The sequence below is a fragment of the Papio anubis genome, chromosome 6 (assembly GCF_008728515.1).
Source record: "Papio anubis isolate 15944 chromosome 6, Panubis1.0, whole genome shotgun sequence".
Taxonomy (NCBI): Eukaryota; Metazoa; Chordata; class Mammalia; order Primates; family Cercopithecidae; genus Papio; species Papio anubis.
The window spans coordinates 160692803-160709194 of NC_044981.1; the positions used below are offsets into that span (position 1 = coordinate 160692803).

Below are 16392 nucleotides of genomic sequence, written 5' to 3' on the forward strand. Positions count from 1 at the left end.
GATACGTGACATCATTTTCAAAGCCAGCCAGAGGCTCCCCGGCTCACCTCTGCCTGTGCAGTGCTGGCCACTGAGCGGATGAAGCCTGGGCTCTGGAAGCGCAAATCTAAGCTCCCATCTGAAGCTGTGGATACGGCCGCTCCACGTATCCCACTGGACAAAGTGGGTCTCCGAGCAACCCCTGACATCAGAGAGGTGGTTATGTTGACTTGTTCTATACGTCCAGGGAAGAGAGAATAACCAGGGACACTGGTGAGCCCCGTGGGTGCCTATGCATAAGCCGACAGCCGAGGGAGGGCACCATCAGCTGTGAGATGAATCCTGGTGACAGGGATCTTCAAATATGAAAACGAAAAGTGTCTCTTAGAGCAGGGGAGTATGGTATCCAAAACCTCTGCATTTCTCACCTGGAAACTGTTCAAATTGGAGAAAGTCAGTAACTATTTTCTTTAACCAGTTAATACATTCATATTACTTGGCAGAAAATAGGCTTCAAAGTATTTTCTGACGTTTTGAGATGTTTAGGAATCTTATTTTTTAAACCACAGATTCCTTAGTCAATATCTGTTGAAAATTTAAACCATTCGCTTCTATTTGATTTGTTATGCAACTTAAGTTTTAGTTCCATTGCTAACACTTCAGCTTAAGTTCCTAATATGGTAATAATTTAATCAACTCAATGTATGTGATTTACATTTAATGTATGTGTTTACTGAGACTCATCTTTAAAGTTTCCTTGTTGATTTTAAGTTCTGAAATTCTGAACAGGGCCCATGTGCTGTATTTGCTGTTATGAAAAGTTGCCATTGTGCCATGGTGTGACCTGAGCCCAGCATCCAGCAGTGCCTGGCACCCGCGGGGTAGATAGTGCACTTTTGTGCATTTTGACATAGGTGTAATAACAAAGAGAAAGAAAGGACTCGTACAGGGCTACAAGCTGTCTGACAACGATAGGTTTACAAGGATTTTGAATATATCACAGGAAAACATTTGGAAAAACAATTCCTGAATCCTATAAAAAATGAGTTAATTGACCAGTGCAAGTTTATGTGTCAATGGCCTTTAGTTTGCTAAATTGTAACAAACGACACTTTCCTGTGATACTGTTTTTATTATTTTCATTTCTAAAACTAGTCAAACTTGGTTTAAACGGAAAGGTTTATAAAATTCCTTAAGCACTTCCATGAAACAGCTTGGTATGAAAATCATTGATTTTGTTCCCGCCTGCAAATTCACAGATAAGGAAGTTTTGGCCCTTGAGAGTTAAGAAACACACCTGAGAAGTAAGGGTGTATAGTTCTATGGTCCTCACTTTTGAATCAGTGTTTTCATACATGTTTGTATGTAGGTGTGTGTGCATGTGTGCATTTGACTGTTGATTTTACTGAATACCATGTACATGTTCAAACCTATACCATCTTATCTACCTTTGCTTTTGTTATAATGACTGACTTTCTCCAAATGACCAAAATAACCAGATATTAAATTTATGCTTTAGGTACTTTTCATGAGAACTCCCTGTGCTATAATAAAAGTTTGGAGACGTCTGCATATTTGGACTAAAGATGCAGATATTTTTGGCTATTGGATCATTTTCTATTTTTACATATTTGATTATGTATTACACTTATAAAGATGCCCAAGCAACAGAAGTTTGCTAAAAGAGAATATTTATTATGTTATTTTTGTCACAGTGAAATAATCGTTTGTTTTAATATATAATGCAGCTGATTTAAAAAAAATACAGAAAAATATCAAAAGAAAGAAACAGTGCCTAAATATGTATCACCTTAAGATAACTATAGTGACTATTTTGGCAAATATGTCTGCACACATCTATGTGTATGTGCACACATGCGCAATTTTACACAAGTGGTACTGCGTCATGAAAGTTTTCCTGTTTTAGTGGCTTTATTCTTTCTGTGTTGCTTATCTTTGTTCCTTCCTCCCTTCACTCAGCTTTTGGCCAGCTCAAACCTGAAACATTTGTCCTTGACTGCTGCTCCACACGCCCATGCTGACATCCAAATGTATGAAGGCAGGTCGGGGTGAGGACCAACGTTTTACTAGAATGCAGTGTATTACATCCATGTTGCTTTTCTTGCTAAATAAAAATTTCTTTAAAATTCTTCAGGTTCGCTGGGTGCAGTGGCTTAGACCTGTAACCCCAGCACTTTGGGAGGCCAAGGCGGGAGGATTGCTTGAGCCCAGATTTTTGAGATCAGCCAGGAAAACATGCTGAGTCTCCCATCTCTACAAAAAAATACAAAAAATTAGCTAGGTGTGGTGGCATGCACCTGTAGTCACAGCTACTTGGGAGGCTGAGGTGGGAGAATCACCTGAGCCTGGGAAGCTGAGGTCGCAGTGAGCTTAGACTAAGCCACTGCTGTTCAGCCTCAGTGATAGCAGTGAGACTCTGTCAAAAAAAAAAAAAAAAAGAAAAAAAAAATTCCAGTTAACAGGTAGAGATTTAATTTATATATTCATTTTAATAGCTCCATAGTATTTATGTATACTTACCATTGAACACTTGCTTTGTTTCAATTTATTTATTTTTGCCAGTTACTTATATAGGTCTTGACGAGGGAACAAGGGCATCACCTCCTGTGATGGCCACTTGAAGAGTCCTCCTCCCTCATCCTGTAAACTGACTCTTCATCTGTAGGAATATTGATTTTATCAAAGTCTAAGTACTTGTGAATTTAGAACATCAGATTACTAAGGGAAGAAAAGGTAGAAAGCCTTAAGAGCAGACTCCCCAAACCTACCTAATTACAGACACAGTTAACATGGAAAACAATATTAATGCTTCAGCTGTTTAATTGGCGACAGCTCACCAGCATTTTATGCATACTTCATATTTATTCTAACTGTTTCGGCTATATTACCATGTAGTGAGATTAATAAATTTTTTAATGAGAAGTTATATTTCTGGGTGATGCATTAAAAGATGAACAAAGTACACTTGTGACAGGTCATAAATGCTAAATTAGAGCAAGAGAGTTCTCTAAATTTAGCTACTAGTTGAGTTTACCCCTGTATAATAAATCCGGCAATAACCCGGAATCTCATCACGGCACTGAATCAATGGCAGTAAAATAGTAACTTCTCTTTTTAGTGCCTTTGCAAATTCAAGGCTGGAGGTGAACACTTTAGTGAGCTCACAGCTCTGCTTCTTGTATTTTAACTATAGCAAAGGACATGCTACCTGGGATCTTTGGGTTCTCCCAAATTAGCTAGTCTTCTCTCTTCAATCCATTCTGCCTCTCCGTCTCTTGCGAGTGAAAGAAAGAAACAGCAGAGCTCTTTTTTGGGAAAAATGTGAAGCTGATTTCTCCTTAGTTTTGGAGGATTGTTTCTGCAGTGCCTTCATTTCCAGGTACCACGGAGACTTAACGTTTGGGCACAAGGACTGCAATTGTAACTCATTATACTGTTCCTTAAAAAATGCTCAAGACTCGAAAATCTTCTGGCAGGGATGAAAAGGAATTGTTTTTCTTCTTTTTGTTACTGAATCTGTGACAGCAACAGCAGCTATATTTACAGACACAGGTGATTTCCTTTTGTTGTTGCCGGCTGCTTTAAAAATGTATGAGTGCTTCCCAAAATACACAACTTTTGCAAATACTTGAAATTAACATTTGTGAAAAAGACAAATTGCAGATTGAGTGTCAAGCCTACCGACCTATAAAGTACTTGAAAGTAAATTGCACTTAGGAAGGAAGAAAGCTTTTTCCCCCACCCTTGGGAGTGGTTTCTCAAGAACTGTAGAAATTGATAGTAATTTTCCTAGGAAGAGGAAAGCTTAAATTAAAGTGAACGTACAATGAAATAACTCAAAACAGTAAAAGAGCAAGAGAGACCTTTTAACCTGCCCCCCTTACAGCACATTCTCTTACTAGTAAGGCAAGTGTGTTCCTGATGAAACTCACTGTTAATCAGGTGGCAGATGCAGAGCAGGCGTTAATCAGGTGGCAGATGTAGGCTCTGAAATACATCCATATAAGGTATTTCAAATTTCCCTGTAGAAACTCAGGATAGTCTCCAAAGAAATGGAATGACAGGGACCTGACCATACTACTCATGTATACAGAATGGGTGTTAGAAACAGAAGGGAGGTAGAGATTCCAGAGTTACTTTTCATAGAGAATTAGCTTGAAATGCTTTCTTCCAGTCTAGAAATCTACTAGTCAGACAGTTTTAGGGGCCAGGAAACCTTTAGGTCTAAATCAAGAGGAAAAACAAAAAGGATATTGGGAGAGAATAATGGTGTGTGAGTCAGTTTTGCATTGCTCTAAAGGCATACCCGAGACTGGGTCATTTATAAAGAAAAGAGGTTCATTTGCTCACAGCTCTGCAGGCTATACAACCACAGCATCGCCATCTGCTCAGCTTCTATGAGGGCTTGGGAAGTTTACAATCATGGCAGAGGGCGAAGGGAGAGCCAGTGCAACACATGGCAAGAGAGGGAGCAAGAGAGGGAGAGGCGCCAGGCCCTTTAAACAACCAGCTCTCTCATGAACCCATAATCACGGGGAGGGGACCAAACCATTCATAAGAGATCCTTCCCCACGACACAAACACCTCCCACTGGGTCCCACCTTCAACCCTGGGGATCGTGTTCAACATGAGACTTGGAGGGGACAAGAATCCAAACCATATAGAACGGCGAGGTTAAATTTCAATTATATATACTTCCTGCTGCTGTATGGCTTCCAGCTGTCATGGGGCTCAGTTATGTCATGTCTACATAACTGAGGTACTTACAGTTGTTCTGGGTACCTATTTTTTTTTTTTTTTTGAGACGGAGTCTCACTCTGTCGCCCAGGCTGGAGTGCAGTGGCGCGATCTCGGCTCACTGCAAGCTCCGCTTCCCGGGTTCAAGCCATTCTCCTGCCTCGGCCTCCCGAGTAGTTGGGACTACAAGCGCCTGCCACCACGCCCGGCTAATTTTTTGTATTTTTAGTAGAGACGGGGTTTCACCATGTTAGCCAGGAGGGCCTCGATCTCCTGAGCTCGTGATCCGCCCGCCTCTGCCTCCCAAAGTGCTGGGATTACAGGCGTGAGCCACTGGGTGCCTATTTTAAGTCCATATTTGGTTAATTCCTTTCTGTATACAATATTGTCTGAAAGCAGTGAGTTTACCCAGAATTATTTCCTCATCGACAATAAATCAGAATGCCAGCATGAAAACATTTCCTATCTTCCACTTTCATTCTGCCTTAGAAAAAAATTTTCTGTTTGCATGACTCATTAATTTTTGGGAAATGTTAAATGCAAGCATGTAAGAGAGATGACGTCCATTCTCACTCCACTTTCAAGGCTGAGGATGACTGCAAAACACCTAGATTTATGCATATATATCCAACAGTGTGATACCTGTTGATTTCTTTATGCTGTCTTTATCGCAGAGGTATCAGAGGAAACAGTGTCCACACTTCCTCCTGAAATGCCGGAGAAGTCATTTTGCTGAAAGGACTCTGGTAAGGACAGTATCCCCAAGGCATTATTTATTCAGTAAAAATCCATGGGAGAGGAGAAGTGAATGTGGCACTCAGCATGAACACAGATGGCCTCACCCAAGGTTGGGTGTGTAACTCACTCAGCCAATCCAGTCGTTCTTCTGTCCTGGAAAAGCCCTGGGAATTCTAACATGTTAATAAAAAACAATGATAAGAAAAACTATTAAAATGTGTTCATTGCATTTCACTTTAAGTTTGGCCTTAACTAGGCAGGAGATTTTTTTTTTTCTGTGTAATTATTAGTTTTTATTATGTATTTGTACTGCATCAATCATTCTGAAAGTATAATGGACAAAGCAAATGGATTTTATAGCCAAAGAGTATAAGTCATGTAAGCATATCCGCTTGGCTTAAATGAAATGGTAAAAATAACTCTGGGGTTTGGGGGCTGGGGAAGATAAATGATGAAATTTTAATCCATTGCAATCCCTCAAGTAATGCAGTGCAAGAAGCAATTCATCTACTTACCCATTTCCACATGGTTTATCTGCTAATACCTTGGTATTTAAAGGAGAGTATTAGATGAGATCAAAAGAGAGAGGGTATAGATTACGTTTTCTCCTCTTAGACCTGAGAAGCCCTCTGGAAAGCTTTTATAGATGTGGGTGTTCAAACCAGGGAAGACCATGAAGTTTGATGGAATGAGGCAGGAACTTGCAGTCAGGGGACCTCTGTGGTCCCTCCTTCCAACTGCCCATTTTCTCAGACTGAGGTTTTGGCTTCAGTTCCCTCATCTGTGTGTTGGAGTCAGAACACGAACCCCGTCCAGCTCAAATTGTGTTCATAGGACATTATATACATACATAGATATGGGACAAGACTATACCTATGTTAAAAAGCTTTGCAAACTATGAAACGCTCTGTTAACATCGGCGGAAACTAGGTTATGCCAAGAATACTCTTCAGAGGAGATATGTTTACAGTTTTGTTTTTGAAATCTTGCTTTGCCTCTTGTTGCGTCCACTTAGGAAACTAGAAAAGAGAGGGCTGAGTCACACAGACACAAACAGAAAGTAACCTGACCTCTCTGTGCTCATCCCTATCCTCCATGCATGCGAAATCCACAGATTCCAAAACCCAAAGGAGGGCTCAGAAGAGAAAGAATAAATATTTATATGAAGTTTCATTCATTATATTGCTTGGGTTTCAATTCATTATATTGCTTGTATCTTGCCTAGCACAGACCTGAACACATAAACACTTAAGTGTAATATAATAACTTCTGAACAGAATTTCTCTTTATTTCTCTCTCTCTTTCTCTCTTTCTCTCTTTCTTTCAAGACCGAGGAGTCTCGCTCTGTCACCCAGGCTGGAGTGCAGCGGTGCGATCTCAGCTCACTGCAACCTCCGCCTCCTGGGTTCAATCAGTTCTCCTGTCTCAGCCTCCCGAGTAGCTGGGACTCCAGGCACACGCCACCATGCAAGGCTAATGTTTGTATTTTTAGTGGAGACGGGGTTTCACCATATTGGTCAGGCTGGTCTCGAACTCCTGACCTCAGGTGATCCACCCACCTCGGCCTCCCAAAGTGCTGGGATTACAAGCGTGAGCCACTGCACCCGGCCTAAACAGAATTTCTTAAACATAACTTCTGGTTTCATCTGATATAGCTACAAAACCAGTTTCAAAACACGGTTTAACTAAATTCCTGGTTTTGCTTTAATCAAGACCTTAAACATTTTTTCCGTGGTTCATACAATGTATAGTTGTGTATTTACTAGTAGGGAAGTATTACCTCCTCCACATTTGGGAAACTGAGAGGCAGGGCCATAGACCAATTTGTCTGCCCTCTGAATTCCACAACAGGATGAACAGTATCTCTTAGTTTCTTTTTATTTTTTTTGACACAGAGTTTTTCTCTTGTCGCCCAGGCTGGAGTACAACGGCAGGATCTCGGCTCACTGCAACCTGTGCCTCCTGCACACCCAGCTAGTTTTTTGTAATTTTTTTTTTTTTTTTTAAATAGAGACGGGGTTTTGCCATGTTGGTTAGGCTGGTCTTGAACTCCTGACCTCAGGTGATCCACCCGCCTCAGCCTCCCAAAGTGCTGGGATTATAGGCATGAGCCACTGCGCCTGGCCGTAGTTTCTTTTTTCTAAGGAAGTAATAGCCAGCCACTTTTCTTGAATGTCTTTCTCACCTGGGTGATTCTACTCATAACACTCTTTAACCTAATTGCTGTGGTCCTTGAGAAGTAGGGCTCACTTACATTAATCTCCCAGAGCACACCAAATTAATGCTGCTATTTAAGTCAGTCTATTTCAATCTCAACATTTACAGATAGAAAAAAGGCATTAACTTGCTCGTTTTGTTGAATTTGTCATACATGGCAGGGAGGGGCACTTGAAGGGAGCTTTAGGAGAAATGATTTAGAAGAGTGATCTGGTCCTTGGGAAAGCGTTTGTTTAACAATTTGCCAAAAGTCAGGCAAATATATCTTTTTGATACCTTGTACAGTTAGGTACTTACATTGCATTTTTGAAGCACACGTATACATCAAAATAATAATTAGAAAGGATCTCAGAAAACATAAACTACTCTATCACCTGTCAAATCGGTAACTCTGCCTTGAAGTGAACAGAGTAAAAATTCATGTGCTAATCTTCTAGCCTTTGTTCTGCATCTTTCTGCACAGGTAGGAAGTGATAAGATCCTCTGTTGTTAGCAGTAATAAGGGCCATATAAATATATGTAGATAATTAAGGCTAAATCTTGTATTAAGAAAAATTCCAATTATCCTCACAAGGACATGTTTCAAATCTTCTACCCATGTGCTGGAAGTAAGTACAATTATCTGAATATAATTGTTAGACATTATTTGATAAACATGAGGATAGTGCCTATGACTGCATGATTTAAAAACCAGTAACCTCTGCTTTTACTTATTTAAGTGTTTAGATTTTCAGTCAAATGAATTCTTTCTCCAGTTCTTCCCAAAATGACTTCAGAGAAGGTGTCATCTATTTATACTAAAGGACCCCTGGAGATAAGTGATTACTATGGTCATGCATATATTCAAATTGCTTATTATGGAGTCAGATCTGCTCACATGGAGTTAATGTAAACGATTATGACAAGAACTTCTGGGAAATATGTCAGCTAAATTACATGTTTGCAAACTCCTCTGGCTCTTCTCTTCAACCCACAAAAATAATGTCCTCAGACATGAATGCAAGGAACTAAGAATAAAGCAAAATTCCTCACTCTGAAACTGAAAACTTGCAAGCATACAGTTTGGATGAGTGGCGAGCATTCCGGACACAGCATGGTGCAGTGTTGAGGTCAGGCAGGGGTTCAATGCAGGAGGTTATGAAGACTCTATGGCCCCCTTAACTAGGAGGGAGAGACACACAGACCACGGGATGGGAAGGCGTACCCTGTGCTGTTGAGTTTCCCTGTGTAGGGTGTCAGCAGAGACAGTGGAAGAAAAAGAAAACAAATACAGCCAAACATAGCATAGAATTTTTTCTCTGACTTGGCTTCCGAAGGAAGAGAGCCAAGATTTGCCATAATTCTTTGCAGTCTCAGATCAAAGGTGACCAGAGAAAGAATACACACTGACTCACAAAACCAAATGTCCACAGGTTTGGGGGCATTACTAATTTCTTTTGTCATCACCAGCTTCACAGCTCAAAAGCAGGGAAACACATTCAAATGTGGGGGTTGATTTTCCATGGGAAAGGCCAGTCCCTCACCTGGGAGCTGACCTATGGAGCAGAATCTCAGTAAATTCTGAGGGAAAACACAGAAACAAAGCCTCTCGGGCCTCAGCTGTCTCCTGGCTTAGATCCCCTCAGGTAATTACACAGCTGGACAGAAAATACGCAGCATCAATACCCAGTCCTCCAAATCAAGAGCTCGGCGGAAGACCTCAATGGGGCTTCATGAGAAGCCGCAGAGGATTCATGGGGGTTTTACTTACACTAAGTTCAGGCAAATAGTAGAAGCAGGTAGACCCCCCCGCCCCCAACGAAAGTGAGTAAACCAAACCAAACCAAACAAAACATTAGGGCTGGGCCTGGTGGCTCACTCCTGTAATCCTAGCACTTTAGGAGGCTGAGGCAAGAAGATCACTTGAGATCAGAAGTTCAAGATCAGCCGGAGCAACATAGCAAGATCCCATGTCTACAATTTAAAAAAAAAAAAAAAAAATTAAATTAGCCAGGCATGGTGGCATGGCTACTCAGGAGGCTGAGGTGGGAGGATTGCTTGAGCCCAGATGTTTGAGGCAGCAGCGAGTTATGATGGCAACAATGTACTCCAGCCTGGGTGACAGGACAAGACCCTGCCTCTTAAAATAAAATAAAATAAAATAATAAAATAATTCAGAAGGGATAGGTTAAAAAATTCCACATTAAATAAACAAACAAACAAATGAAAATACCCTGCAAATGATGAGGAAACACTTTTCCCAGGGAACAGGAAGACCATTAATCTACAACAGATTCTTAAAGAAATTAGATGACAACAAAATAATAGTTTTAAAAAGCCTGATATAATTGAGTTAAGTAACTATGGAGAAAAACCACAATGGTGCCGGGCGCGGTGGCTCAAGCCTGTAATCCCAGCACTTTGGGAGGCCGAGATGGGCGGATCACGAGGTCAGGAGATCGAGACCATCCTGGCTAACACGGTGAAACCCCGTCTCTACTAAAAATACAAAAAACTAGCCGGGCGAGGTGGCAGGCGCCTGTAGTCCCAGCTACTCGGGAGGCTGAGGCAGGAGAATGGCGTGAACCCGGGAGGCGGAGCTTGCAGTGAGCTGAGATCCGGCCACTGTACTCCAGCCTGGGCGGCAGAGCAAGACTCCGTCTCAAAAAAAAAAAAAAAAAAAAAAAAACCACAATGGTATGGAGTTTAAAAATGAACTGGAAATGACTAACAGTGAAACCAGCAGAACACTGCATTGGTGGATGGGTTCTCTTGACAAAGTCACACAAGATGCAGAGAAATGAGGAATGATAATTAGAAGAATATCAACAATAGAGATTTAAATACGGAAACTTCTGATGATTGACAATCAACAAACAAATCCAGTGATTAAACAAAAACTATTTAAATGTTAGAAAAAATAATGTCTTTTGAAACAAAGGTACGTGAACTTTTGTAGGTTAAAGGAATTCATCATATTCCAGAATAATGTGATAAAGTTTTCCAATACCAAGACATGTTCTGGTGAAGCTTTGGCAGATTACAGAAAGAATCCCACAAGCTACCAAAGGAAGCAGGTGACTTACTAATGTAAATATCGTCATCATCATCATCATCATCATCATCTAACTACAAAGTTCTTACCAAATTTAAATTTTAGAAAAGGATGAGAAATGTCTACAAATTTAAGAGGAAAATAGGTGTAGTCTCTTTCCTCCATGCCCCTACTCCAATAATTTGACTCAGGTATTTTGGAAATTTACAGAAAGTACAGGTAAAGTTATAAAGACACACCAGTGCAGAACAACAAATAAGTAATTTGGAAGGAGCGTTGGGTACCGCTGCCCAATTGGAGTGAAGGAGGCACTATGGAGGAATGAGAAAGAGGAAACAGCATGAGAAGATGCCTCGGGCTAGGGAGAGGCTAGAAAGCCCAGGCACTCTAGTCAGAGCTGGGTGCTGAGGGGGCCTGCAGGTGGGCTCTCCATGGTCCTGCCCTCATGGGTGAAAGCAATTCCTACCTCTTTCCTTCCTTGACCTGCGGCACTCCTAATTCCAAGTCCTGGTCCAGAGCATCAGCTTATCTGACTCGAATGTGTCTCTTCCTTGGCTAGTGACTCCTGGGCAGGCACATTGATTGACCCTTGGTCCTGGAGAAAACCAGAATGCTGTTTCTAGAAGAGGAGGAAATGTAGGCTTTCTTGTTGCCTGAACCAGATGTGTTGTCCAGACCACAGTGCGACACATCTGTGAATGCATACCAGAAGAAGAAACAATTAAGATGTCCTCAACTCTGAGCAGGTTAAAATTCTCTCCTAAGAAAAAGCAAAACAAAATTAGAAAACAAACAGGGTAGAAAAAGGAATACAACTGTAAAATAGATTGTGTAGAAGATAATTATAATGAGAAAGATAAATATATAAGGTATAAAATATACTCACAGCTGTACTCAGGGCACCTTAGCAGAAAATAAGTTATTTATAATAATAGAAAGAGAAACCAATTAGTTAAAAGGTATAAAGATAGCAAAATGGGTACACACATACACAATCTGGTTCTTTAGGAGAAACAACGAACAAAACAAGATACAATAAATGATAAAGGAACAGAAAGAACCACTAATTGAGAAAAAAATCTCTGTACAATTCTAAACTAAAATCTGGATGATACATAAAAAAATAAGAAAATATAAATTGTCAAAATTGACTTAAGAAGAAATAGACAGCTCAAGCCAAATAGCATCAAAAAAATTTAAAACATTGTCAAGGAGCCAACACTCCAGAAATGTGCCAAGCCCAGATGGTTTCATAGGTGAATTGTTTCAAGTCTTTAAGTAAGAAATATCTCCTCTATATATTTTTCAGAGAGAAGATATCTCATTTATTTTTTATAAATTCAACAGAAAATCAAATCCCACACCTTTTAGAAACCAGCATCTGGTGGGGCGCGGTGGCTCACGCCTGTAATTCCAGCACTTTGAGAGGCCGAGGCGGGTGGATCACGAGGTCAGGAGATCGAGACCATCCTGCCTAACACGGTGAAACCCCGTCTCTACTGAAAATACAAAAAATTAGCGGGGCTTGGTGAAGGGCGCCTGTAGTCCCAGCTACTTGGGAAGCTGAGGCAGGAGAATGGCGTGTACCGGGGAGGCGGAGCTTGTAGTGAGCTGAGATCGCGCCCCTGCACTCCAGCCTGGGCGACAAAGCAGAAAAACAAAAACAAAAACAAAAACAAAAAAAAAAAAAAAAGAAAGAAAGAAATCAGCATCCAGAAGAAAACTATGGACAGTTTTATATGTGAATATTGAAGTTAAAATTCCTAATTAAATATTTTAAAAATAAGTTGACAGTAAATGGATGATCACTGAGTTATTCCAAGAAAGAAAGGGTATTTTGCCACTAAAGATTCAACTAATAAAATTAACCTTAAAAGCCTTGTGCTTCTTCTAATAAGTGCTAACATTGCATTTGATAAAATTCTGTGTCTAGCCTACGTTTTAATATATATATATTACTTTTCAAAATTATAAAAGAAGAAATCAATGATAGCATGCGATAAAATCGCAAGCTGAATTGAAAGCCACCATAAGCATAATGGTCAGCTCTAGTAGCATCCCCTTAAAGCCAGGAACAAAGAGATACAAGGTGAAATTAAGTATAGATAAAGAATGATGTGGGATTCTTTTTTCTGTGGTAGTAGATTATATGATTGTACAGCTGGAAAATAAGAAATTAACTCACAAACTGCCAGAAAAAGTAAGAGATTTCAGGAAGATGAGGAGTTAGAAAGTTAATATTAAAGTCAGCATCTTTCCTGTACACATATACATAACCAGCTATAGAACATTATGGAAGAAAATTTCCCATTTATAATTCAATTAAAAATAACCTTGAGAATCTGGGAATATTTTGAAACAAAATTACATAAGGTCTTTCTGATAACGACAACTACATTCTACTGCAGAACAGTCAATATAATCCAAATCCATATCCCCATTTACATTTCTTTTAATTTGATGAAGCAATTCTCAACTTTGCCTGGAAAAAAAAAAAAAAACAGAAATAACCAGGCTGTTTCAAAAAAGAAGAGTAATGATTACTGAGTGGGAACCTGGGTATATACAAAATATAATCTGTAGCTATATAAAACATATGTGGTATTTAAAATATGTCTAGTACTTTAAATAGTGTGATTCCCACATGAACTGACTGGCTAATTTCTAGCCATGATTCCACTAATCTATCAATGTAGATAAAGAGGCTGGGAACAAACATAGTATTTCAACTGATGAAAAAAGATAGATTATGTATTAAATGATATTGGTGCAGCTGGTCACATTTTATTTTTTAAAGCTAGAAACCTATCATACTCACTATGACAAAATTAAATCACAAGTGACCAAAGATTTTCTTTCAAAAAATAACAGAAGTCTGAAAGCATAAAGTAAAAATAACATTGATATGTAAAATGTATAAATACTTTATTTTTTAGAATAGAAAATATCCTACAAACAAACTCAACTGAAAAACAACTAATATAATAATATTATGAATATGTATTACAAAGAATCATAGCCCTAATAAAGAATTTTTGCAAGTTGATAACTAAGTAATGAATGTCTGAACACAAGAGGAAACTAGAAATGTCCCACAAACGGTTGAAAAAAGATGCCCTTGCTAGAAGTCATTTTAAGAATGGATTATTTTGCTCATTCAATTGGCAAAAATTCAGAACATTGTCAGAGCCCAGTGAAACGGAGGTTTCAGAGAAACATGCATGCTCTTGCACTATTGGAGGGAGCAGATGCAGGTACCATCTTTCTGAAGAGTGGTTTGGAAATATGTATCAAAACGTTAAAGTATCATGTCATTTGGCCTACAAGTCCAATTTCTAGTGTCATTTCCCAAGAATGGTGCATAGGTATGCCAAAGTCCCTGGGCATAGTTGTACAGCATTGTTTATGATAGCGAAACAAAACTTATTACATAAATCATTGCATGTATGCCATATATACCAGTGAAACACTGTGTAACAATTAAAAATGATGATGCACATATACAGTTATTAAATGATGTCTTTGGCATGTATTGAAAAGAAAAACCAAGCTAAAGAACAGCACGTATAGAATGATTAATTTTGTCCACTTGTTGTGTTACTCATGCACCCCTAATCTATTTATCTAGCTGATATGGTTTGACTATGTCCCCACCCAAATCTCACCTTGAATTGTAACTCCTACAATTCCCATGTGTTGTGGGAGGAGCCCAGTGGGAGGTGATTGAATTATGTGGGCGGGTCTTTCCTGCAATATTCTCATGATAGTGAATAAGTTTCATGAGATCTGATGGTTTTTAAAAGGGGAATTTCCTTGCACAAACTCTGTTCCCCTCTCTGCCACCACGTGAGACGTGCCTTTCACCTTCCACCTTGATTGTGAGGCCTCTCCAGCCACGTGAAACTGTATGTCCAATAAACGTTTCTTTTGTAAATTGCCCAGTCTCAGGTATGTCCATATCAGCAGCGTGAAAATGGACTAATACAGTAAATTGGTACCAGGAGAGTGGGTTATTGCTGAAAAGATACCTGAAAATGTGGAAGTGACTTTGGAGCTGGGTAACAGGCAGAGGCTGGAACAGTTTGGAGGAATTAGAAGAAGACAGGAAGATATGGGAAAATTTGGAACTTCTTAGAGACTTGCTGAATGGCTTTGACAAAAATGCTGATAGTGATATGAACAATAAGGTCCAGGCTGAGGTGGTCTCAGATGGAGATGGGGAACTTGTTGGGAACTGGAGCAAAGGTGACTCTTGTTATGTTTAAGCAAAAAGACAGGTGGCATTTTGCTCTTACCCTAGAGATTTGTGGAACTTTGAACTTGAGAGAGATTATTTGATTTAGGGTATCTGGCGGAAGAAATTTCTAAGCAGCAAAGCATTCAAGATGTGACTTGGGTGTTGTTAAAAGCATTTTGTTTTATAAAGGAAGCAGAGAATAAAATTTTGGAAAATTTGCAGCCAGACAATGTGATAGAAAAGAAAAATCCATTTTCTCAGTAGAAATTCAAGCCAGCTGCAGAAATTTGCATAAGTAACAAGAAGCTGCATGTTAATCCCCAAGACAATGGGGAAAATGTCTCCTGGACATGTCAGAGGTCTTCATGGCAGCCCCTCCCATCACAGGCCCCAAAGCCTGGGAGGAAAAAATGGTTTCATGGGTCAGGCCCAGGGTTCCTGTGCTGTGTGCAGTCTATGGATTTGGTGCCCTGTGTCCCAGCTGCTCTAGCCATGGCTGAAAGTGGCCAACAAAGAGCTCAGACTGTGGGTTCAGAGGGGGTAAGCCTCAAGCCTTAGAGGCTATCATGTGGTGTTGAGCCTGTGAGTGCACAGAAGTCAAGAATTGAAGTTTAGGAACCTCCACCTGGATTTCAGAGGATGTATTGAAATGCCTGGATATCCTTGTAGAAGTTTGCTGCAGGGGTAGGGCTGTTATGGAGAACCTCCACTAGGGCAGTGTGGAAGGAAAATGTGGGGTTGGAGTAGAACTCCCTTCTGGGGCACTGCCTAGTGGAGCTGTGAGAAGAGGACTACTGTCCTCCAGACCCCAGAACGGTAGATCCACTGACAGCTTGCACCATGTGCCTAGAAAAGCTGCAGATACTCAATGCCAGCCCGTGAAAGCAGCCAGGAGGGGGGCTATACCCTGCAAAGCCACAGGGGTGGAGCTGCCCAAGACTATGGGAACCCACTTCTTGCATCAGCATAACCTGAATGTGAGACATGGAGTCAAAGGAGATCATTTTGGAGCTTTAAGATTTGACTGCCCTGCTGAATTTCAGACTTGCATGGGGCCTGTAGACCCTTTGTTTTGGCCAATTTCTCCCATTTGGAATGGCTGTATCTACCCAATGCCTGTACCCTCATTGTATCTAGGAAGTAACCAATTTGCTTTAGGGTGTCTGGCGGAAGAAATTTCTAAGCAGCAAAGTATTCAAGATGTGACTTGGGTGTTGTTAAAAGCATTCAGTTTTATAAAGGAAGCAGAGCATAAAAGTTTGGAAAATTTGCAGCCAGACAATGTGAAGCAATGCAGAAGGGATTTGCCTTGTTTCAGGTGAGACATTGGATTGTGGACTTTTGAGTTAATGCTGAAATGAGTTAAGACCTTCGGGGGACTATTGGGAAGGCATGATTGGTTCTGAAACATGAGGACATGAGATTTTGG

The 16392-nt window shown here is 40.2% G+C and overlaps 2 long non-coding RNA genes across 2 annotated transcripts in view; one reads left to right on the top strand and one right to left on the bottom strand.

The window, feature by feature from the left end:
- The first annotated feature begins 233 nt into the window (after positions 1–233).
- On the top strand, positions 234–5685 carry LOC103884132. Its single transcript, XR_646636.3, has 3 exons — positions 234–432; positions 1960–2048; positions 5412–5685. It is a non-coding gene; the product is annotated as an uncharacterized LOC103884132 (long non-coding RNA).
- Positions 5686–10377: 4692 nt separating this feature from the next.
- Positions 10378–16392, bottom strand: part of LOC103884133 — a 34462-nt gene continuing 28447 nt past the window's right edge. Inside the window, exon 4 of the long non-coding RNA XR_004184475.1 lies at positions 10378–11418. This is a non-coding gene — a long non-coding RNA (uncharacterized LOC103884133). The remainder of the gene's footprint in view (positions 11419–16392) is intronic.